Source organism: Silene latifolia, chromosome 1, assembly GCF_048544455.1.
Source record: "Silene latifolia isolate original U9 population chromosome 1, ASM4854445v1, whole genome shotgun sequence".
Classification (NCBI taxonomy): Eukaryota; Viridiplantae; Streptophyta; class Magnoliopsida; order Caryophyllales; family Caryophyllaceae; genus Silene; species Silene latifolia.
In genome coordinates, this window is record NC_133526.1 from 102,257,369 (window position 1) to 102,284,613 (window position 27,245).

The following is a 27,245-nucleotide window of genomic DNA, read 5'->3' on the forward strand; positions in this document are numbered from 1 at the left end:
GAACAATATCGCCAAGCACCAACCATGATGGATCCCACCCGTGCTCCATCTGCTCAACAACATGCACAAGGGTCATGCTACCATACCATCTTGACCCCTCCTTCTTCAAGGCATCAACAAGGAGGTAAGCACACACTAGGCAAAAGGCAAGAGCCCTTCTCCTAGCCACCTCCGAAATGTTGACATACAAGCGGTTTGAGAAGATGTCGTATCCACACCATGAGGAGCAAGGAGGGAGTTCACTTGGCTCGTCGACAAGCCCAACATAGAACGAAACTTCTCCTTGTAACATAACCGAGTCAGAGGAAGCACCGGAGTACAACTCGGCCACCTTCCAATAGCACCCACTTCTTCGGCAAGAGGGCAAATTTCACCTTCCGGGAAAACGAAAACATGATGTTTCGAATCCCAAAAACGAGAGCATGCTTCAAGGAACGAGGATTGCACCTTAACTTGACGGAGCACCAACAATTGACCAACTCCCATTACAATGACTTGATACTTCTCGGGAGGCGATAAATCCCGACACCAATGTCGTAACTTATTTTCGAAAGTATCCATGAATTATTTTGTGGAAGAAGAAGAAAAGGTTTTTGTGGAGATGTTTTTCGTGTTTCGGATGATGAAACAATGAAGTACAAACGTCCCTATTTATACAAAACAATCAGCACCATTTTCCGAAAAAAGGGGGAGCTCCCTTGCAACGCCAAGCTGCCCACGCCTCTTTGGGCTAATTCTAAGAATCCAGTCCTTGACTTGTCGTTGTCAAGTTGTGCTTCTTTCTGACACATTGTTTTTCTCGCTTTAAGGCTCGCGTCTCTTCAGGCCTATCCAAAATTTTTGTGTTTTCTCACACTCATATTTCCTTGGATTCACGTTTTACGAAATGTGACACGGTCTCCATGACGCAGCTTTAAACATACAGGTTTTTCTCTTCTTTTTTTTAGAGGGGAAGGGCTAGTCGCCCCGATCCGCGACGGATCGTTTCCATGTCAGTCAAAAATTTTGAAAATTTTTCGCATTTTTCGCATTTTCACAAAAATCAAAATTGATAACATTACATGAATTTTTCTCAAAACACTTTTGCAAATTCGAGTTTTGACCTCGCAAAAATCAAAATTAACACACTTACAAAAATCTCTTTTGAAATTCATCCATAGCGGTTTGAGTTTTAATTTTTGAGTTGCAAATCAATTTTGGCAAAGTTTGATGGGATTTAATTCAAACACGAATTAATCCCTCGAAATTTCGGAAAATTTCCATTTGAAAAATACAAACGTGACACCTTGTCGCGGAATTTTCAAAACTCCATTTTAACAAACAATTTCAAATTTTAACTTCGAGTCATCGTGGTTATTTTTTGTTTTCAACATATATCTTTGCATGTTTACGTGTAAGTATATGTGCTACATGTTGCCTATTTTCTACACTAACAATGCAGGAGCAAATGCCGAAGCAAATGGGGAATCAGCCGTTGACCGTGCTTCTCCGAAACACAACACACAAAAAAAAGCCAAGCAAAATAAAATACAAACCAAAAATACATATATACAAACCGTCTAAAGTAAAATACATCACCACACATTTGATACAAACCACTGACCATACAAACAGGATCTGGTACAAGTATTTATCATACAAACACTAGCCTAAAACAATGAACTAGGGGCTATTTGCCACCTACCGAACTAAGGACTCCCTATCCGTCTAACTAGAAAAGAAAGGGAACAACATGAAAAGAAAAGCAGCAACAGCGGAAGCAGAGGTGGTTATCATGACGAGAACCCCTCTTTCCTACTCCGTAACAAAAAAGGAAAAAGTGTCTGGCAGACTTCGGATGACATGACGATCGCGAATTGTGACACAGTGCATCGCCCAAACGTTAACCCCCAATCATGGGAATTCAACGATGAGTAAGAGCCACGACATAGAGTGCCACCCCGATGTTGACCCCCAATCATAATAATTCAGCGATAATTGAAAGCAACAACGTAGCGCGATGCTCTGGTAATGAACCCCAATCATCAGACGTCCAAATCTCTGCAGACAACGGCCAATGATTAAAATGTGATCAAAGGCTGGACAAAGGTCACCAGGAAAAAGCACAAATGGACAAAGACGGAATGACAGTCGTCCCTCTTCCTCCTGGATCTTCCTCCTCCTCCAAGGCCTCAGCCTCGGACCCACCAGGCCTAGCAGCCCCAGAACACTCGCCTGAAATCAAAACAAAAGCAACGTCAGCCGAAATTTTGGCATTACGATGGCACAAAAAGGGCAAAACCACAAAAACAAAATCACCTACAAATACAGAACAAGCAAACCCGACCAATCCTATCCAGCACAGCAAAAATTCACAAAACGACTCGCCCTTCTTTTCAAGCAAAAGACGAGTCAAAACAACGGCAAAACAACTACAACAACAACCCAACACCCAAGGGCCCACACAAGGTCTGCAAAAATAAATAATAAAATTTCCCGACACAACTGGGCATTCTACACTACTCGAAAAAGGCAATTTTACGCCAATTTGAACACATACAAGTCAAAAATTCAAAATACAACCACAAAAAAGCAACGTGACTTGATCACGTTCCCAAATGACCTAAACTACATTAAGGTCCTTTTCAAAGCAAAATGGCTCAGTTTGAGCCCAAACAGGCATTTATTTCGTAAGCATAAGACCGTCTGATAAGGTTAAAATGTGGAATTTCCCCCCTAGCACCCAATGGAGGTTTAACATAGAAAAGACGGCCTTCCCCGACTACAACACAACCTAGTAGGTCGCACGACTCGAGCAAACATGAACAACATGATAAAATGAGATGGTCTTTTGCCTCATTCACGTTTTTCAAACCTAGGGAGCCGGAACGGGGACCAAAATACAAACTAAAATCACCCTTATACTCCTAAACATATTTCTAACTTAATGCAAGTATCAATTCCACTCGAAAATGGGCAAAACAAAAACGCCCAAATTTATTTCTAAAGAGTTAGGGTTTCGCCCTAATTCAATCAACAAAAAGGCAAACAAATTCAAATTGATTCAAGAGGATTTACATACTTTGAAATGACATAATGTTTGTAGCACAAATGCAAGCAAGAAAACGGGACCAAAAATGGCGATTTTTTAGTGATGTCGTGTGTTTTCTTTGAAGAAGACAGGGTGAAAGGAGAGCAAGTTGCTATGGCGTCTTTTAGAGAAAAAGGAGGATTGAATGAGGATTTACATACTTTAAAATGACATAATCCTCTTCTTTCATGTTCTTTATCTGTTTTTATGACCTTAACATGCTAAAACATGCATAACATGGTCCAAAATACGGATTGAATGAGCAAAACTAAGTTTTGACCTGAAGTAGAAGCCCCTAGTCCCAACTAGGTGGCTCGCGCCTATTCTGGGTGCCCAGGTCAGAACTCAAATGTGTTTGAGTTCATTCTTTCCCATTTTCATTTTTCATTTACAATCGATTTTTACCGTTGCAAATCATTTTTAGGATGAATATTTTTAACCATAAATTGTATTCACCCTTGCTTCCTCATCCCATGACGGTTTAATCCGTGACTCGGTGACAACATTTGGTTAATTACATTTTAAAGGGTATTTTAAAGCCTTTTATTCATTTGTTTACATTTTCAAAACACCCATATTAGTCATGCATGCATAATCATCTTTGGTTCTACATACCATGTCGGTTTAATCCGAGTACGGTGATAAACTTTTATTAATTAAAAAGCATTGAACTTAACATAATTAGTTCACATCAAGCATTATTTTACACTTTATTTACAAAGCAATGAACTTAACATATTTAGTTCATATCATATGTTTTTGCATCTTTTCTTACAAAACTATTCATGTCAAGCTTGCAAAACCGAACCCAACATCGAATATTGTCAACATAATGGTGATTATTCAAGTCCCGTTCTTCATATTAGCACAAAAGCGGTCTCAACGACCTTTTCAACAAAATGGGTTTTGATACCCTTTCACAAACAATTTTACAAACAATTTCATAAACTTTTAAGCAACCAGAAGACACCCTTTAGGTCGTCGCCTGACCCGCGCCTAAACAGGTCTCCTGATTTCCAGTTGTCAAATCTATACAAGCTCTCTTGCATCGCCCTATGGCTCGTGCCTCAATAGGCTGCTTGGAGATGCTCCTGTTTCCTTTCCAGCACTCGTCTAGGCCGATCCCGACTTCGGTTAACCCGAATACAGGACGGATCAGATTGATGAGTCCGCATTTTACACTATGGTTGAACAAAACACTTTTCTAAGACAAATGGATCACGTTATGCACCATAAACCTAACTCGGTAAATGGATGTTTAATTTCCATCTTGCATGCAAATCAACATTAAATCCAACTTGACATCAATTACTTGATATTTGGATAAACAACCGACATAGCAAATTTCACATGTTAGGTTTAACCTTGTGGATGCGCATTCGTGCATTTACCCCTTTTATCAACTTTTGCATTAAACCAACCAATATCGATCAGTAGAGGCCGCTACCGCGGGCGGGATTGGGTGTCTGATTAAAGGGCTTCCCAATACGTACCTTCACCTCTTAGAGCATGTACAATAGAGAGGATCACCCCTCCTCTTAGCACTCTCTCTCCACTAAGAGGAGATCCTCTCTATTGTGGGTTCTCTAGTAACCATCCTCTTAGTAAGAGGAAGATAGCTTCTTCCTCTAATTTTAGAGGAAAGCTCATCTTGGCCCTTGTGCCCACTTACTAGTTACCATTTTACATGTGGCTATCTTTTTTATTTTTTATTTTTTATAAAAATTAAAATAATAAGAAAAGTAATGTAAGAGGATCCTCTCTATTGTAGGAGAAAAATTGAATAATAGAAGAGGAAGAGGATATAGATAGTGGAAAATGTAGTAGAGGAAAGAGATGATGAGGTGTCAAAAAATTAGAGGGAGAGATAAGAAATAAGAGGATGAAACTCTCCTCTCTATAGTACATGCTCTTACTCAGAAACTTTGGATAGTGGACGACTTTATCCAGGGCGAATGAGAGTCATTCGAGCGATAAGATGCTAAAGAGGGACGATTCCTTATCTTTAGTACTTATGTCAAGCACCACTTTTTTCCTTGATTGACCTAGGTATAACGTGGACTCGAACGGTTTCCAGGGATCCCATAATTGCTTGGTGGCGACTCCGAACATCTCTGTATCGTTTCGAGACCCTTACCGAGACGAAACCGACCGATCTAAAACGATCCGGTCGAAAGCATTTATTACGCCGTCGAGCGTGGCTTTCCGACTGCTGCACGTCCACAAATTGGTTTGGCGTGTAGGTGAGCCCATGTCCACAAGACTACACCCACCTTTCCCTACAGAATTTTTCGGAAATTATTTCAGTTTACTGAGAAGAGACACAACAGCTGGTGAATTGCTTCTACACGATGTTGGCTGGGTAGCATCACTACTGAAGAAATCAATTGTAAACTACAATGACGAAGAAATGACCGATTTCCTGAAACGCTGGCTTCAGGCTCCTTCTGTACCCCAACATGGTATAATGTATGGTCGTGACAGTGTTCTCATCTCATGTTTACCAGCAATGAGTTCAAACTTGGGAAACCAGTCCCAGATCGTAGTGGTTTTGGAAGCAAATTTCAGGGGAAAGTTACAGCTTACCCTAGAAGTGAGGGGGTGGAAGCGTGGCTCTTGAGACAAGTCTTCCTTTTGATTCGATGACAGCTCTCGAATCAGATGTCGAATTCATGGCTGATGTGACATTACAGTGATTGAGATGACAGGATTCTCCTGCAAAAGAAGTAATTAGTGATGCATTAATGTTTTGCTTGAAATAAATTCCACACAACTTTTTCCATATTAGTTTCTGGAATGTGATTGTATATTTCATATTTATCACATTCTATCAGAAACAAAGCACCCTAAATTTTGGTGGAGTTGATTCTCCTCTCCCGAGGTCATACAAACAATTAAGTATTAACTTAAAAATTTCATCGAACAAATCTCGACCATATCTGATTATATGCAAAAACTAAAAACTAAAAACTAAAAACTATTACCAACGAACTAGCTAATGTTTGCTATTATTCATTTCCCTTGAGTATATCATATGGAGAAAATCAGTGACGGGTTAAACTCAAGCTACCAGCCTGTCGTTGATGCCGCCCATGCCTGTGAAACCTCAATATCTTTCTCCAAACTCCACAAAAAGCTAATAAAGCACGAACTTGTCCTCCAATCCTCAAGGATTCAATGAAGAAAAAGTAAGAAAAGAAGAAAGAAAGTAGCTGTAAGACAATCCGCGCGGATTGCCCACAATCCGCCCGTCCAGCAAGAGCAATCCGAGCGTCTTTCCCCAGTGGACGCCCGTCCAGAAACTGCACAATCCGCCCGTCCACCACCACAATCCGCTCGGCCAGAACCTCCCCAATCCGCCCGTCCCGTGCCTGGACGCTCGGATTCTGTGTCAGCCATTTCGTCTTCTACAAGTTTCAAGGAAGGATGCGCATATTTTTCTAACACCGGCGAAAAGGAGACCGGAGTCCCTCTGGGGACCGGCGATTCCTCAAGGACTTAATCGTCATTTAAGCCCTTAGTTAACCCTAATTTATGTACCTAATCCCCACTATAAATACCCCATTAGTGTAATTAGATGAGCATGTTCTTCTTAGCAATCTTTAGTGTAGTTAATATCAATCAAATCTCTCTTTAATCTTGTAATCAACATTTAATCAAGTCTTAATACAAATTTCATTTCCTTAATCTCTCTTTTGTTCATCCTTTATTTTGGGTAATTGAAGATTATTTGGGTTATTATTGGGAGATTGACAACCTTCCAATCAAGCATCAAGTACTTCTATTATTTGCTTTATTGTTAGAATCATTAGTAGGTATAATTCTCTTAATCCCTTTTTAATTATTGTTAATCATTTTCATTTATTCATCATGTTTTACTTTGTTGGTATGATTGACAACCTTGCTAGCATGTTCAACATGATAATGAGTGAGTAGTTTCCTTAGCTAGGGTTAATGGGTAATTAGGGGAAACCAACATGGGGAATGATTCATGCTTAATTTAATATGTTTTCATAGTTTATTTGCTTGCTTGTTGTGATCTCAACTTATGCACATGTTATGTTTGATGAAATGTGAGCCTGTGAATCCTTGCATTTTTTACCCATCACCTATCTTTTCAATGAGACTTGTAATACATAAACCAACTCGAGTCTCATTAGACCATGCATATTGTTGAGTAGGGAAGATTAAGTCGACTTGTAGGTGTTGTACAATCTAATCGATTCGGCTCTGGGACCCAAACATTCCTAGAATTGGAAGATATAAACCAACTCGATCCATCACAACAATAATTGCGTGCTTATAATTTGAGAATATGTTTGTATGATCAATTCCCATGAATCCCCTATGACCCCATGACACCCTAGTGCCTTTTATCAATTGTTTACACCCCTTTTTAATCATCTTGCTTCTTTACTTTTATTGCTATTTAGTTTAGTGATCTTCTACTTCAAACCCCAAATTGTGACACCCCTAGACACCGCTAGTTGCAATTGAAAATCTCATCTTAATTCCCGTCCCTTGGGATCCGACCTTTACTTGCCTCTTTACTAATTGTAGAGTTGTTTGTGAAGTTATAAATTGTGTTTTGGTCTAGGTGCTCCTAACGACAAGTACCGAAAACTAAACATCCATCGTGAGTCCGACCAAAAATGGCCCGTTGCCGGGGACGGTGTTAACTTGATTTATATTTTCTTAAATTGTTATTAGTTGTGTCTTTCTTTGCCTTGGGGAAGTAAAACTCCTCAAGGTTTGTTCTAATTATTTTCGAGTTGTTTGATATTTTGCATGTCTAGAACGTCACAAGGTAACTTGTTACCCTTTGATCACGAAATTGAAAGGACTTTGACAAACAATAGAAGAGTTGCTAGAAGAACTTTGAGAGGTATTGGTGAGGTTGTAGATATTCAACTAAACACTATTGAGTTCATTAACCCTTTTGCAAGAGAAGGTGAGGAGAACCCAACACAAAATCCAACACAAACTCAACCCACAATGCCTAAATTTTCATCACATTCCGTACCCACCGAGGAGAACCTACCCAATGGTACTCCCACACCACAACATTTAACCGGAAATTTTATTGCCAAATCCGCATTTATCCAATTAGTCGAAAGAAGCCAATTTGGGGGGAGACCTAGTGAAGACCCTCATTCTCATATGGAGACTTTTTGTGACTATTGTGATGCGATTTCTCAAACCGGTGTAACTCAAGACCAAATTCGATGGGTCTTATTTCCTTTTTCTCTAATTGGCACCGCGAAACAATGGTTGAAAGGCCTTTAAGAAAAGACTAACATGCTAAGAGCTCAAATTACGGACTTTAAGAAAAGAGATGAAGAATCCTTGTATGAAGCTTGGGAGCGATTCAAGGGAATTTGTCGCTCATGTCCTCACCATGGACTTAGCGAGTGGTTCTTGGTACAACAATTTTGGAATGGTCTCTATGAAGACTCAAGAAATATTCTCAACATGGGATCAAATGGAATGTTCACCGAAGTTGACGACAATCAAACTTGGAACAAGATTGAGGAAATGGCGGTCCATAACTCACAATATAGTAGACCTCGCAAGGGTACTAGAGGAGGAAAGCATGAAGTGGACTCCATTACTCAATTGGGTGCTCAACTTAGTGCTCACATTGATACCATCAATTTGAAGTTTGAAAAAGCTATTGCTAGACTTGAAGAAGCCTCAAAATCTCCAAAGCATCATGTTAATGCCATGACGGCATCTTCATCAATCCCAAGTGGGATATGTGAGAATTGTGGAACTTTGGGACATGACCAAAGTGAATGTAGGGGAACAAATGAACAAGTGAATGCTTTTCAAGCATACAAGAGTGGTACCCCTTATTTCAATTATTACAATGAAAACACCAAATTCCACCCAAATCTCTCATACAAAAGCCAAAATGTTCAAAACCCTTAACCAACATACGCCCCACCTCCCATGAGAAACCAAAATCAAAGACCCTTTTACAACCAAAACCAAGGTTACCAAAATCAAACTCCATACAATCAACAAAATGACCAAGGTTTTGATGTTCAAAAAGCGGTCCTCCAAATGCAAAAGAATCAACAAGAGTTTTTCACTCAAATGCAAAAAGATAGTCAAGCAAAGGAAATCACCATCAACAACATCCTAGCCCACACCAAAATGTTGGAAACCCAATTGACTCAACTAGCATCTTCGAGCTCACAAAGACAAAAGGGGAAATTACCACCTCAAAGTAATCCCCCAAGACATGAAACGGTTAGTGCCATTCACTTGAGAAGTGGTACGAGGTATGAAGCACCAAAGAAGCAAGTTGAGGATGAAGTTGTGGAAGCTAGTGACAAAGAAGAAGTTGCGCAAAACTCCAATGATGGAGAACCATTAAAAGAAGAAATTTCAAAGAAAAATGAAGACAAGGTCAAGGAGAAGGAGCCCATTGTGATTAGACTTCCTTTTCCAAGTCGTCAAGCCAAGCCCAAATTTGATGACCAACTTGGAAAATTTATGGAGATTGTAAAGAATTTGGAAGTCTCGATTCCTTTCACGGAATTAATCAATCACGTGTCGGCCTATGCAAAATACATGAAAGACATCCTTACAAAGAAGAAGTCGATCCGGAAGCTTGAGACCATCGCCTTCACTAAGGTGAGTAGTGCAATCCTTCAAGGGAGTTCACCTCCAAAACTCAAAGATCCGGGAAGCTTCTCAATACCGTGTACCATTGGCGACACCACGATCAACAAAGCCTTATGTGATCTAGGGGCTAGTGTGAGTGTTATGCCATACTCGGTAAGTAAAAGGTTAGGGATGGGAGAGCTTAAATGCACCAATATCACACTCCAAATGGCCGATAGATCGACGAAGACACCATTAGGGATATGGGAAGATGTTCCCGTAAGAGTTGGGAAATTTTTCATCCCGGTGGACTTTGTCATTGTTGACATGGAAGAAGACTCCAATATTCCAATCATTCTAGGAAGACCTTTCTTGCATACCGCGGGTGCGGTGATAGATGTAAAGCATGGAGAGCTCACTCTAGAAGTGGGAGATGAGAGCATAACTTTCAATCTTGACAAGACCATGAGAGCTCCCCGTTTGTATGAACCATGTTTTATGGTTGATCATTATAGCCGGAAGGATGATAGGAAGAAGTCGTAATTCCAATGGAAGAAGAAAGTTGATGATGCTCCATTCGAAGAGCAAGTGAATTATAACAAAGAGAGCTTGAAAAGCTCACCAAAGTCAAGCAATGAAGAGGATGGCCTCATTGGCCAAAACAAGAGAGAGGGAGAGTTGTCTCTATCAACTCAAGAGATCTTTAGTGACCAAGTAGATGAAGTTTGTGGTCTTTGGGACGATGAGTTTGAAGGGATTTTCAATCCCTATATTGGTAATGCTATCGATCAAGACCAACATGAAGGACAAAAAGTGCAAAGATCTATTGAGGATCTTTATCATGACAATGAACAAGCTTTTGACTACTTTTTCAAGGTGTTGAGTAACATCAACAACACCATCAACACCTTGGACATGCCCCCATGACATCTCACTAAGGATGAGAGTTTGGTGGAGTCCTCTCCAAACCACCATTTGTAAATATTTCTAACTCCCTAACTTGCATTTTAATTTCTACATTGCATTTTTGTCATTTTCGGATTTTTATGCCTTGATCAAGATATTTACCATTTTTGAGAGAAGTGAGGGAGGGACTAATGATTTTATCAATGTGTAGTGCTTAAGCCTAGTATGGGGATAGCAATTTCCTAGGCTATTCATGCCTTAGTAGTGCCCCTACAATGAAGAACACGGGATTTGAAGAATGAAAAATGACACGGGATATGCAAGTGCACGGATGGAACTGAATACGGGTAGAACAGTTGGAATCCGAGCGTCCTGATGGGGAATCCGCTCATCTTATGGAAATCTGAGCGTCTGTTGCAGAATCCGTCCGTCCAAATGAGCTGCAAAATTGAAAATTTGGGACTTTTAGAGAATTCGAGCGTCCCAGCAGAGAAGACGCTCGTCTGAAAGAATCCGCTCGTCTTTGCAGAAAGACGCCCGTCTTTTTGCCAGTGCAGAATAAGAAAAGTTCCTGTAAGAGAATCCGCCCGTCTTTAAGGGAATCCGCTCGTCCTGCAACTGAAGAATACGCTCGTCTTCTCTGAAAGACGCTCGTCTTTAGGCAAGAATTCCTGAACCCAGACTGAGCAGAATCCGAGCGTCCCGAAGGGAATCCGCTCGTCTTCCCCCTACAGTTCGAAAATTTCGGGTGTTTTTAAATACCCCTCCCACATTCACTCATTCATTCATACATTCAAAACACTACCAAAAATCCCAAAACCCCAAAACCCTCATCCTCTCCACCACCAAAAACAAGATTTCCTCAACCAAATTCAACAAAATCAAATCCAAACTTCCTTACAACAACAATTAATCACTCCTTTTCCAACAATAATCAATCCAAGCACCAAAATCTTCAACCTTTGAGTCGATTTTTGAAATACAAAGGCAAATCCTTTCATCTTAAAATCGATTTGGGTATAATTGGAAATTTAAGATTTTCAATCTTTTCTTGGTATAATCATCAATGACAAGAACAAAAGGGTCAACAAAGGCACTTAAGGCAAAGGCACTCTCAAAAAGGCAACAATGCCTTCAAGCAAAGAAAGCTTCAATGGCTATGGTGGTTGCTAGTGCAAACTTGGAAGTTCAACAATAACAAAATCCTCCCTTGGAAGCAACAACTTCAACAACTCCGGAAATTGCTCAATTATCAAACTATCCGGAGATAATTTTCATTTCCAACTCCCATAGGGATACATTTGCCAAGTATGCTAAGAAAGCCATTCTACCCACCAAATTCATATGTGAAGATGCCTTGAACAAATTGGGTGTCCTTGAACAAACAAAAGCCTTCTTTGAAGCCATGGGGTTGAGAAAATTGTTCACTACAAGAAAATTTACATACCCCTCCCTTACCTTGGAATTCTTAAGTTCATTGAAAGTGACTAAGGTAGAGACTAGAGAATACATCGAGTTTCGCCTTGCAAATGTGAATAGGCGCATCACCTTTGATGTTTTGAGTAAAGCATTAGGTCTTAGTGATACACCTTATTACTATAAGATGCCCGAAAAATATGACCCCGCTCCTCTTTGGGAGGCGATTTTCGGGAAGAAATTTGAGAACTTTCATACTTTTCGCGCTCTATTAGTCCACCATCCGGGCATTAGAGTGTGGCACAAGGTCATCGGGAATACTATCATTGCAAGAAAATACACTAACCACTTTACCAAGCTCGATTGTGTTCTACTTGAGTCGGCCTTAAATGTCGGAAGAGAATTCACCAAGCCTTACAATGCTCTAAGGCTTTTGGTGGAAAGATGGCTCAATGTTGATTGTGGAAAGGAAGGCACCGCTTTTATAGTAAATGGAGGTCTAGTTACTCTCTTGGCCAAGTACTTTGATCCAAATTTCAACAAGGATAACAAGTATGTGGCGAAAAAAGAGGGTCATGTTGAAGGAAATGTAGATTCATATACATATTTAACATACTCATATATGTCTAATTAATTTGTCATAAATTAAAACGGATCTTATGCATGCAAACAATAAAATGAATAGAGGAGAAATCATGTCCTTACATGGTGAATTTCGGCTATTAGGGCACAAGAGAGATCACCTTTCTCTTCTTGTTCTTGAGCTTATTCCAATGGAAGAACAAAGATCTAAGAGTAAGATCTCTCCCTATGTATTATACCCAAGGCTCCTCTTAATTTAATTAATATTACAAAACTAGTATAATATTAATTATAGTAGAAAATTGAACCAAAATAATATTGAACACTTTGAATTATTTTCGGTTTTAGTAAGAGAGAAAGAGAGTGTTTTTATCTCACTAGAAATCTCTATATTTGATGATGGAATAATAGAATGAAAATAATACACTACCTTTAGTATATTATTAGGCAAAATTAAAGAAAAACAATGATCACATTTCTCTTCTCAAAACCGTGTAAGAGGAGTGCAAAAGGGGAGCCAATGCATGGAGAATTTGTTCTTCACAAGAAAACAATAGGCTTGCATGGCTAGGTGGCTTTTAATCATTGTGTTTTCCACTAATTATAAACAACATATAATTAGCTTAATCCCTTCTAATTTTCGGCCCATTTGGTAATATGGAATCCATATTATTTTTGTCAATTGTCTATATGTTACATGTCATATGTCACATATATTTGTTATGTATTTTTAACATATTAAAAATCAACGTATTAATAAAAATACGTCACATACAAAAATTGACTTAGTAATTTCATAATTACTTGTGCCAAAATATTTTACCATTTATAAATCACAACAGATTGTATTTATAACAATTCATTCAAATTTAATTGTTACCTTAAACAATTTATTTCATCCGAGTAATTATACAATTTAATTACTCAGACCGTATCTCATTTAATCACATTTCAATTTGATACGTAAATTTTACTTCCAAAATCGTCCGTCAATTTTCAAGTAATTTAATTAACTCGTAACATTATACGATTAATTAAATAATCAATTAAGAGGGTTGCCCTTTAGGTATGACCTAGGGGGTCAATCGATCACCACCGTCACACGACACACGATAATGTCAAACTCTAGTCGCCAATCATTACCGATATATGTTGACCGGTTTGTGACATAACAATATTACTTCCCAATTGTATTCATTTTAATGAGACTTAAACATGTGATCATCATGATCAACGGTCGTGATCGCATTATTGTCGGAGGACACATATTCCAACAATCTCCCACTTGTCCTCGACAAGTGTGCGTCACCAATTCTCTTGTCCTATTACTATCTCCCACTCAATGCAAGGTGTCTTTCGGTCGTACTTGCAAGTGATCATATCGAGAGTGGTTTCCTCGATCCGGAGAATAACGATTGACCGGATTTATCCACTGGATACCATCCGAGCGTGGCCACGCATTTCCAATTCATTACTCCTCGAGTGGCCCCGAGATATTGTTATAACCCTGACTAGGGGTGGACAATTCCTATCGCACTTATTCCCTTCGACTAGCCACAGCCATCATAACCCAAAATATGCCCATTTGACCCCATTTACGAAGGTCGTAGTAACACAAATCAAAGTTAATCTGAAACTGTGCCATCTTAGGCGAATAGTCTTTAGTCAAAAGAATCGACTCATTTGAATACTATAGTAGCTCTCGCCACGACCAGGCTATATAAATTTGCAGAACTCTATAAGCGGTCATAAGGCCCGACAAAATGTTCCTAACATCTGCCTATGTGATCGACTAGTCATCTCACATGACTGTATGGCACTTGAACTTGCCATCAATCGCCTCACACTCTAGTCACTTCGAGACGTCACCTCATATAAGTAACTATGGGCAAAACAATGTTAATCCATGTTCACTTTAACGGGGTTCAATTGTCTCTACAACCCGTTTGGATATAACAATGTACCAAGTGAGTTAATAATAACTCAAACGACAAATGTCGGCATCACACTCGGGTAGTCAATATCATATTACAACCTTGTGATGTATATCATAAGTGTAAACACTCATTGATTGCAATAGAAGTTTAACATCCCATGTGTCCATGTGTTCAAACTTCTTACACTTGCTATTTCCTTCACATTCATGTTCTCATAGCATGAATCTTACCAAGTACACATCAAGGTTCTCCACCTTGGTTTTGGTTCTTTAACTTGAAAGAACTTTCTTATCGATCATTTCATAACGAACGAATTTGCGATGAATAATACAACTTGTACAATCAAGTATTCCATCCACACACAATGCACTAGGTATATGCTTTGTAGGATCTTGTAACAATTGACAAGATTATTAGCTTAGTACTTCTCACAAGTCCTAGCTTTATTAGGAAAGATTGTTTTGAATAACCTCTTATTTAACTAAGTATCTTTCCAAAACTTCTCATTTCTCTTTCTAGGCTTGAAAGATTTGGGATTCTCATAAATCCTCATATGTGCTCGGATTTTCTACAGTATGTGCAACCTCTTAACACACAATGGAACATTCCGTCAATCACCGAAATCGCTCATCGGATTCTACTCGAGAATTCATGACGTTTCTGTTATGGCTCACCAACCAATCATCATGCTCTTATGCATACGATTCAAAATTGGACATGTACATGATTTTTCTAATGGCGGAAACATTAGTTACTAATAGTCATGAGATCAACCGTTCTCAGGTTCAATGAACTACCATGACTGCTAATGGTAATTCCATTTTCATTCATATGAATAACCTATGTATATGTTGATGTGATGTGTATCTCTTAATACTAATCCAACATCCCTGATGTAATTGGATTCATCATTGTCCATTTTCATCCAGAATTGAAAACTCAAAAGCTTCTTTATGAAAGAAGGTATTAGCTCGTCATTCTTTAATGAGTAATGGGTTTTATACATTCAAGGATGATAGCTCCCACTAAATTCCATGTCTTCACATGAGAATATCCTAACTCCCACTCAATTCAACATATTTCGAAATTGATTTCTCAATCAAAATTTGACTAGAATATAAATATAAATCGCTTTGCCAAGTTACTAGAATAAAACCATATATGTTCCCATCATATCCTTTCAAAATGCTTATTTCGAAGTGGTCTTATCTCAACCTTACGGAAAGAGATTTTAAATCTCTAACACCCTCATTTCATAATGATGTGTAGCAATGTCATTATTCAAATACAAATAATATTTAGAACAGGTCCTTCGGAATACCCTTTCGGAAGGAGGTTTAACCATTTCATAGCGAGGTTAAACAATGACACTTGTATGGTTAATGCGTTGGCTTATTGAAGATATCGGAATATCAATCTTTGCAACTTAACCTTGATTATAACTAGTATGTTACTTTGATTCATTTAGGCTCTTAAGTAAAACTCATGATTGAAACTATTGGTCAAATGATTCAAAACCTTAGTCAAAAGCTTGTTAAGACTTTACATTAGTCATTTTTCTTCCAAAACTTCTTTTGGTCTCCTCGTGTAGTTATCTTGAGAATAAACTCTTATGATTACTTCACTTAGTCTCTTAAGTCATTTAGAATTAACTTGAGACTATAGATCTCATCTATTTGGTATACTATGTAAATAGATATACCTTCATTCAAATCATTCTCTTTACTTCATTTACACAAGTACACAATAATATCTTGCCTTGTGTGTTGTGTCCTCATTTTTCTCCCACTCTATCTTTAGAATAAGTACACTAATCATTCAAAGATAGCATATGAGACACAAATTAATGATGTTGAATTATAAGGAGAACTACCTCATAGGTAGACTAATAGATATTGTTTTCATATGAGTTCTTGGTGATTGACATTCCTTTAAGAGAGTTCATAGACTCAAAATCGCTTCATAAATGATCATACACAAGCCTTAAGCATGTGGACATATAATGAAACCGGTCATTATATTTGTCTATTAGATCACTTTAAGTGATTAATCTTATGTTTCAAAACGCAAGCAATTTAAAGATGAAATTTTAGAACATAAAGGATAAATGATAAAACGTGTGACTTGGGTTGCAAACCAAGTCACTATCATCCAAAATACAAACCATTATCCAAAATACCTTTCCATGTCAAACACGGAAACTTAAAGTTCTAAAAATTCAAAACATAACTTAAAATAAGACAATGAAAAACAAAGCTCCATAAAAGCTATCCTTAGCTTCTTCATGGTTTCTTATGCTTGCTTTTCTTTTCCTTTGTCTTTGCTTGGTGGAGGCCCTATTTACAATAAAAAGGGAGATACATTATCACAACTTTGCATCATAATACCATAGTTGAATTTAGAAACATAAAAGAAGGTTAGTCATTTACCTACTGGAGTGATCTTTCCAGCTTTGATATCACCAAGGTATTTGGAACAATTCCTCTTCCAATGTCCCATGCCATTACAATAATGGCATTTGTCAAGAGGACCCTTCTTGACTTTGGAGGTGCCAGCTTCACAAGACTTAGCTTTGGTGAATGTGGGAGCTTGCTTCTTGCCCTTTCTCCCATTCTTCTTGAACTTCCCTTACTCTTTGTGCTTATGTTAAGCACATCCTTGGGAGGGTTCACATTTAACCCCATGTCCCTCTCGGCTTGCACAAGTAACTTGTGCAACTCCTCAAGAGACACATCCTTGTCTTGCATGTTGAAATTCACCCGGAATTGCACATATGCCTTGACCTTAGACAAGGAGTGTAGAATCCTATCTACGATGAGTTCTTTGGGGATTTCAACTTTTTGAATCTTCAAGGTCTCGACAAGCTCCATGAGTTTGAGCACATGAGGGCTAACCTTTTGGCCCTCTTTGAAGTCGAGATCAAAGAATGCCGCGCCGCCTCATATTGGACGATCCGCGGGGTTTGTGAAAACATGGTCACAAGTTTGGAGTAAATCTCATTAGCATTGCCCATTTTGAAGGCTCTCCTTTGGAGCTCCGCCTCCATCGCAAATATTAATACATTTTTCATTGCGGCGGACTCCTTTTGGTAAGCCTCATAGGCTTCCCTAGTGGCCGCGGTGGACCTAGTGGAGGGTTCGGGAGGAGAGGCCTCGGTAAGGTAACGAAGCTTGTCGTCACCTTCGGCGGCTAATTTGAGTTGGGCATCCCACTCGGAGAAATTTGACCCATTCTTTTCAAGTTTACATCGATCCATAAAGGATCGGAGCCATGATGAAGTAGCGAGTGGTGTAGCATTAGGAGTTGGTGTTGCCATTTGTTATGAATAAGAAGTGGTCTACAAAACAAAATATAAGGAGTAAAACAATTGTCGTTTTAATAATACTCGTAAAAATGTATGATTTAAACAAGTTTTAAGCATTTTTCTAGTGACCTCTACCCAACTAGATAAATGATTCCAAGACCCAAATTCATATCGACTTAGGCACGGGGTAGCCGATGCAACCTTTATCAATATAACTCGGTGGATTAACCTTTTAATCGATTCTACTTTTAGAATTCTTGGTCGATAAAATTACTCTAATGTTTATCTATAGCCCAAAACACATCAACAAGGGCACGGGGTAGCCGATACATCCCTTATCAATAACTTTTGTTGAGATCATTCCAAATTTCGAATAAATGTGTCCATAATCCAAACCCACATCAACTTGGGCACGGGGTAGCCGATACATCCCTTATCAACATGAATTCGGTGGATTTAACATTCATCACCCACTTCCCCTACGTAACAAGGTTTGTACCCCGGGGTAGCCGAGTGCACTCCCTCGCGAAATAGGTTTTCATGGTTTCTACTATTTGGTAAGGCTATGTCTCAATTGTTTGTTTTAGCGAGAGGTCATGTCAATTTATTATCTATCACGTTTTAAGTGAACTAAAGCGGTGAACTACGATAATTCTAATTGACACGGTCGATAAACTCGATAAAATAAGAATGCATGTTTTAGTTATGGCGATTTAGCGATGCATGTGACATAAATAAAATGCAAGCATAAAAGATAAATAAATCCTAGTATGGCCTTTCCTAAAATAGAAAAACTATTAATCTATTACATATTCGGAAACCAACTCCATTGGTCCCTTGAACTTCGGTTGTGGCACGCATCTCGAGGTAACACCGTCTTTATGTATCGCCATTCTTGAAGAAATCCGTCTTTTGGAACTCCGGAATGAATAAAAATACATAATAAATTACATAATTTCCTATTATACATTTGTAACTAAAATAAAATGAATCTATTAAATATTACAAAACGGTGATACGAGATCACAATAAAAATTACAACCGAATCGATATTCCCATACATTTCGGGAAATACCAATTAAAATCTAAGGCCATACTAAGTAAAATTACATAATTCAAAATTACATAAATTAAAATTATGACAATCATAAAGTAAAATGCAGCATTATAATATGTATGAACATGCTCAATTTTTATGCTAAATCGCCTTTTAATTAGCCAATATCGTATATTACTCGGTTTTTACGGATTTGCGTGATTTCAACATTTTATAATCACAAAAATACATAAACTCATATTTATGCATAAGTTAATTACCCTAACCTCTTAGGACTCAAAATATAGTCTTCACTAATAATTTGACCATAATTAACCTTTTATTTATAAAATTGTTCATAATTGGACCAAAAATTACAAAAATAAGCCATTAAACTTCAAATAAATCGAAAAATTTCAAATAAATTCAAAATTTGAAATTTAAATTCATGAACATTCTGGAAAAATTCCATGACACTCATAATGTTCAAAATCTTAGGTTAAAAAATTCGAAAATTTTCCGGAAAAACAATGTTGCGGTTTATCGATATTTAATAAAATAATCATAAAAACATGGAAAAATTATTTTCATTAACTTTTCATTTTAGATCTGGAAAAATATAATAAAATGCAACATTAGACGTTTTTCCTTAGTCATAGGTTATGTTTTATTAATTTTCAACTAATAATGTCACTATTTATGCCATTTTTCTTCAAAAATTCATAAATCATGCTAAAAGACTTCTCTATAGCCAATTATTTTACACACATCTTGTAAAATTGCATGTGACAACATATTAATTTTCTATGACCAGATTCGAAATTTAACTCATATTAACCTATTTTTCTCTTAAATCCGCATTTAATAATGAAAAATTCATTTTTCGAGCATAACAAGTGCAAAAATTATGAAAATTTACAGGTTATCTCAAAATTATATATGTAACAACATATCCAAAAACCAAGTGAAAATTCGAAGTATAGCTAATTTTCGACCAAAAATGACATTTTTACTCATAAAATCACATTTAAATGTCATTATTATTAAATATGAACAATAAAAATCCGAAAAATTAACCAAAAAATCCTAAAACACTTTAGGACCAGAAATATTAACATGCATGTAATTATTTCGTGATATATCATAATAACACAAATTTTACAAGTTTTATTTTGTTATTCATATAACTCGGAAAAACTTTTAACCAATTTGCATGCAAACAACCGTGGCTCATGATACCGATTGAAGGAAATGTAGATTCATATACATATTTAACATACTCATATATGTCTAATTAATTTGTCATAAATTAAAACGGATCTTATGCATGCAAACAATAAAATGAATAGAGGAGAAATCATGTCCTTACATGGTGAATTTCGGCTATTAGGGCACAAGAGAGATCACCTTTCTCTTCTTGTTCTTGAGCTTATTCCAATGGAAGAACAAAGATCTAAGAGTAAGATCTCTCCCTATGTATTATACCCAAGGCTCCTCTTAATTTAATTAATATTACAAAACTAGTATAATATTAATTATAGTAGAAAATTGAACCAAAATAATATTGAACACTTTGAATTATTTTCGGTTTTAGTAAGAGAGAAAGAGAGTGTTTTTATCTCACTAGAAATCTCTATATTTGATGATGGAATAATAGAATGAAAATAATACACTACCTTTAGTATATTATTAGGCAAAATTAAAGAAAAACAATGATCACATTTCTCTTCTCAAAACCGTGTAAGAGGAGTGCAAAAGGGGAGCCAATGCATGGAGAATTTGTTCTTCACAAGAAAACAATAGGCTTGCATGGCTAGGTGGCTTTTAATCATTGTGTTTTCCACTAATTATAAACAACATATAATTAGCTTAATCCCTTCTAATTTTCGGCCCATTTGGTAATATGGAATCCATATTATTTTTGTCAATTGTCTATATGTTACATGTCATATGTCACATATATTTGTTATGTATTTTTAACATATTAAAAATCAACGTATTAATAAAAATACGTCACATACAAAAATTGACTTAGTAATTTCATAATTACTTGTGCCAAAATATTTTACCATTTATAAATCACAACAGATTGTATTTATAACAATTCATTCAAATTTAATTGTTACCTTAAACAATTTATTTCATCCGAGTAATTATACAATTTAATTACTCAGACCGTATCTCATTTAATCACATTTCAATTTGATACGTAAATTTTACTTCCAAAATCGTCCGTCAATTTTCAAGTAATTTAATTAACTCGTAACATTATACGATTAATTAAATAATCAATTAAGAGGGTTGCCCTTTAGGTATGACCTAGGGGGTCAACTGATCACCACCGTCACACGACAGTAATGTCAAACTCTAGTCAGCCAATCATTACCGATATATGTTGACCAGTTGACAGTAACAATATTACTTCCCAATTGTATTCATTTTAATGAGACTTAAACATGTGATCATCATGATCAACAGTCGTGATCGCATTATTGTCGGAGGACACATATTCCAACACATCTCATTGATATGGATGCCATGATTAACAAGTACAAGTGGGTCATGCATAATCCTCTTGACACCAAATATGGGTGGCTCACCAATGATGCTAGATCTTTTACTTTGCCTTCCAAGATATGCCATTTGAGTGTCCATAGAACAAACTACCTTCTTCCACTCTCAAAGGAAGCCGAATACATCATTCGTCAACAAAGGGGTGAAATTGAAATGCCCTCCTCCTCCATTGTCACACCACCCTATCCATTCAAATATCAAGAGTTCAAACCTGAAGGTGTTGAAGTGGGCAATGACTACATGACTCTACTTATGCAAGAGATGCACAAACAAGCTTATAAGGATCGGGAAGATGCATACTTGGCCCAATATCCACCCCTCCTTCATTTAGCTAAGCAAGGATTCCTTGATCCTTCATGTCCTTTGCCTAGTTGGGCGGATAAGGAAGTTTTCTTTCCAAGTGCATCTAGGGGTGAAAGACCAGGTGACGATGAGGTTGTCGGTGATGAGGTTGTTGATGATGAGGGCATTGTTGAAGAGGTAAATGAAGAAGAAGAGGCTAATGAAGATGATGAAGAAAGTGATGAAGAAAGTGAGCAAGGAAGTGAAGAGGGAAGTGGAGATGAGTCCGCTTCTATGGAGGAAAATGATGACAGTGATGATATGGTGGAAGACTAGCAAGTTTTGGAGGCTCCTACCCTCTTAAGGTTTGTCTACTTCTTTATTTGTTTTATTTATTTTATCTTGATCATGGTTGGAGAGTCCTAGAAACATGAGGACTAACACCTCGGCCCCATTGAGGTGTTCTTTTATTGTTCCCACTTTTGAAAAATCCAAAATGACAATTAGTTTCATGCATTGCATCTTGTGTGCATGAACTACCCCTAAATTTAAGACATTAGAAATAATGTCTATTTTGGTTTGGGGAAGTACATTCATACGCAACGGGAGGTAATCTAAATTACGCTCTCCGTCATAAACAAAAACCCATGCATCATGTAGTGTAGTATAGTATAGCTTGCATTAAGTATAGAATTCATGCATCATACTTGCATAATTTCCTATCATATTGGCCATTGAGGACAATGCCCATATTAGTGTGGGGATGGGAAATTCTAACTTAACTTTTATTCAAAAATACAAAAAATCAAAAAAAAAAAAAAAAAAAAAAAAAATCGAAATTCCAAAAAAATTGAAAAATTGAAAAACCAAAAACAAGTTCATTTCCTTTGTAGTATAGTCATGTATATATTGTTGTATATATTGTGTTTGTTCTATCCTTGTTCACATTGATTGACTACGCCACATCCGAGACATGAGGATATTGAAGACCTCATGGTATGATCTTTCCAATCTCCTTTTTCCTCCTTATGTTAATGACTATGTGGCTTTATTTTGATTGATGCGGTATAAACAATGTGAACCTAGGACTTGCATTTAGTTTATATGTCATATTAGTTGGTAGAATCATATGCATTAGGATGTATATATGTTAGTTGCATCATGGCATGTAGTTTTCATGTTGGAAAAACTTTGTGAAACCGTCTACTTGGGAGGCTTGACAAGTGTATATAGGCCCTAGTAGATGCTTTTTCTTCTTAAGACTTTGCTTGTTAGAATACTTGTAAAACACCCTAGGATGTGTCATGCTAGTATCCTTTGACCCATGGATTAAGGCCTAGTCAAGAGTACCTTGTGGTGTGATAACTCCTTGGCAACCATTTATTCCAAGGTGACCCTTGAAACCATGCATCCATCATCCATGTTCTACCACATTTTTGTCATCAAAAAGGGAATGGGCACAAAAAGAAATTGATTTGAGTTCAAGAAATGAAAAGTGAAAGAAAGTTTGCAAAATTGCATCAAGTGAAAAGTGGGGCAAAAATAGAACTCCTAAAGCTTCAAATATAAGGCACCCTCACTACATATGGGGCGACTTTGAAAATGTTCAAAAAGAAATGCAAAAGTTGAAAGTGTCAAGTGTTGAAAAGCCAAAAATCAAAAGAAATGGCAAAGAAAGTGTTCTCAAATGTTATATGCCACAAGAAATTGGGGGGGAAAACAACAAAGCAAACTCCCAAAATGAAACTCAAATATCTATCGATCCCTTTATCCATCGTATCCACTTTTGTGCATGGTAGAGATGGGACGACCCTTCTTCTTGTCTAGGCAAGAGGGGGAATTCCGCGATCCTCCAGTTTTTCTAACACCATAGGGAGTCTACTCTTGACAAAAGCATTTAACGATTAAGGACAAAGGTACCCTAGCTTGACACAAATTGGAGGTGATTTATTGGTATCCTTCTAGGCTAAGTAGTTTGAAGAAATTGCATCTATGAAGGAGTGTGTACCCTTGAATTGATTCCCTTGTAGATAATTTCTGCCACTTAGATGAGGAAAGTGGTGTAACACCCCCATACTCCAAGTGCCTTACCAGGACCACTCAGGTATGAAGACATTACCATCTCGGTTACCCGAGGCAATGATAATCAAACAACAATAAAGAAACAACGTTTATTATAAATAATTTAGCGAATAGTTACAATCCTCAAAACCAAACCAAAAGTACGATACATGATCTCAAACCGACTGTTCTAATTCTAAGCTGAATGTAAATAAACTAAAGGCTACAAATGAAGACTCCTATCATCATGTCGTGGCATCCCGGCTATCCCAAGATACTCATCTCAATACCGCTCAATATCTCACTCACCATCCCCGAATGGATCACCGCAGTTTTAAAACAACACCGGGTCGATCTAATCACACAATCAATATAAACAACAATGATAAGATAAACAAACACTTAACTCACACACACACACAAACCATCCAATTCCCATCATCTCAATCTTGACCGTCCACCGGACCCACCGCCACGCCGATGGGGGACCGCACTGCCGTACCCACCAAATCCCCGCTCCACATAGTGAGCGATAAACCCTGTCCATTAATGTGCACATCCCTTCTGTGGCGGGTTCCACAGAAGGCGAAACTAGGGCGTGAAGCCACTCCCGCAAGTGACCCCACTCAGCCGAGGCCACGCCTCGCGAAACATCAACAACGATCACAACCACAATTACAATACAATTATTATATCAAACAATCAAACACAATACATCAACCAATATCCCATTATGGGACTAATACTGAGTAGGAAATCCTACCTGGTATGTACACAATCGACGGTCTCTCTTCACCGAGTCAAAAAGCCTCTTCTATGAACCCTCCTCCTATCTACAACACATAGAGACTACCACATCACATACTACACATAAAACCCCCAATCTCTAAATTAGGGTTTAACCAAATCGAAGGAAATACAATAAAAAGGGTACATAGATCTTACCCTCGACGTAAGGAACTCAACGGTACGAACAACGACAAGAACTCGACCGTCGAACTCCGGAATTGCTAAGAATGCGATTAAGAAGATGAACTTGGTTGCTTTCTCTCTTAAACAGGAATTTAGGTTTTGTAAAAGTGATTTAGAATAATGACGATGAAACTTAAATACCTTAATCGCATAATTAACAAAACCCGAGAAAACTCCCCGTAAAACCGGACACTCGATCGAGTACCCAAGGTACTCGATCGAGTACCCCCTTACTCGATCGAGTGCCCCAGCTACTCGATCGAGTACCCAACAGGTCAGAAACTATTTTATTTCGCAACTTACCCTTACTCGACAGAGTAAGGCCTACTCGATAGAGTACCCCAAGACTTATAAATACGGAGTATTACAGTCTTCCCTCCTTAAAAGGAACTTCGTCCCCGAAGTTCAAACCACTACTAAGCAAAGGTACTCCCACAACATTCCCGACTCAAAAGTCAAACAAAATTCAACATAAAACATGATACTAACCCAACTCATCCCGACAACCATACCGACACAACATATAAAAGGGGTATAAAACTCTTAAAAACTGCTCGCGATCATCTCCTACCCCCCTAAAAGAAACAAGGTTACGTCCCTGTAACCATACATACCTTGATCAAAAAGGAAAGGGTAACGCTCTTTCATAGCTTCCTCTGGCTCCCATGTAGCTTCCTCGGTCTCGTGGTTAGACCAAAGGATCTTAAGCAAAACTGTCTCACCACTCCTAGTCTTTCTAACATTTCGGTCTAGAATCTGCTTAGGCACCTCAATATATGATAAGGACTCATCTAGCTCTAAGCTCTCTGCCTCTAACACATGTGACGGGTCACTCACATACTTCCGCAGCTGCGATACATGAAATACATTATGCACTCTTTCTAACGCAGCTGGTAAAGCCAGACGATAAGCAACTTCCCCAACTCGCTCTAAGATCTCATAAGGCCCTATAAACTTCTGACTTAGCTTGCCTTTCTTCCCAAATCTCATAACCCCGCGCATAGGAGACACTTTCAAAAGAACCTTGTCCCCAACTTGAAACTCTATATCCCGGCGATGTAGATCTGCATAACTCTTTTGTCGATCCTGAGCTGATCTCATCCGTTCCCTGATCATCTTAATCTGTTCCACCATCTCATGCACCATCTCTGGTCCTAAAACCACTTTGCCTCAAAGACTATCGTCCCAACAGATTGGACTCCTACATCTCCTCCCATACAAAGCCTCAAACGGTGCCATACCTATACTGGTGTGATAACTGTTATTGTAAGAAAATTCTATCAAGTCCAACCTCTGCTCCCAGCTACCACCAAAATCCATCACACAGGCTCGCAACATATCCTCAAGAGTCTTGATTGTTCTCTCGATCTGCCCCGTCTGTCGCAGGATGAAATTTTGTACTCATCTTCAAAGTTGTTCCCAACGATTCCTGCAACTCCTTCCAAAACCTCGATATAAACCTCGCATCTCTGTCAGACACTATGTCCTTAGGGACTCCATGTAACTTAAGCACGTTCTTTCGATAGGCCATAGCCAATTGTGCCTTAGTCCATGTATCTTTCATTGGAACAAAGTGAGATGACTTGGTCGACGATCCACTATCACCCAAATCATGTTGTTACCTTGTTGACTCTTTGGCAAACCCACAATGAAATCCATGGAAATGGATTCCCACTTCCACTCAGGTACCTCTAAAGACCGAATCTTACCTTGTGGTCGTCATTGTTCCCCTTTAACTCTCTCGGCATGTCAAACAACGGGACACAAACTCAAATTTCTCTCTTTCTTCATCCCAGGCTACCAAAACGTTTTCTTCAAATCCTTGTATAGCTTGTCTCCTCTTGGATGAACTGAATATGGTGTGCAATGTGCCTCTGTCATGATAGTCTTTTTCAACTCCTCATCATTAGGAACACACCACCTACCATCAAACCTCAAACTACCGTCTCGTATGAATAGAAAACCGGATACTTGTCCCTTTCTCTACTCCAGCTCTCCACTCCACTATCTTAGGATCCAAAGCCCGCTTACCTCGAATATCCTCATAAAACTCAAGATGTCTTGTCATATCACCCATGGCATCTCCTTTCGCATCATGTGTATCCCAAAACTCGCTACCTCATCCCTCGGCCTCATCAAGGATAGAGTGTACACGAGAGAATGTTCACTCTTCCTACTCAAAGCATCAACAACAACATTGGCCTTCCCTTCATGGTAGATGATCTCCATGTCATAATCGCCAATCAGCTCCATTCACCTCCTCTGTCTCATGTTCAACTCCTTCTGCGTGAAGATGTACTTGAGACTCTTGTGATCAGAAAATACCTTAAAGATTGCTCCATAAAGGTAATGTCTCCAAATCTTGAGAGCAAACACCACTGCACCCAACTCCAGATCATGAGTAGGGTAGTTCTCCTCATAAGGCTTCAATTGCCTAGAAGCATAGGCAATCACTTTACCATTCTGCATCAACACACATCCCAGCCCATTCTT

General features: G+C 38.2%; 1 non-coding gene and 1 pseudogene across 1 annotated transcript; one reads left to right on the plus strand and one right to left on the minus strand.

Moving 5' to 3' along the window:
* The window catches only part of LOC141651847 (uncharacterized), a 168,477-nt pseudogene that overhangs the window by 117,225 nt on the left and 24,007 nt on the right, over positions 1-27,245 (plus strand).
* LOC141618682 (small nucleolar RNA R71) lies at positions 8,369-8,475 on the minus strand. The gene has a single exon (XR_012531460.1). It is a non-coding gene; the product is annotated as a small nucleolar RNA R71 (small nucleolar RNA).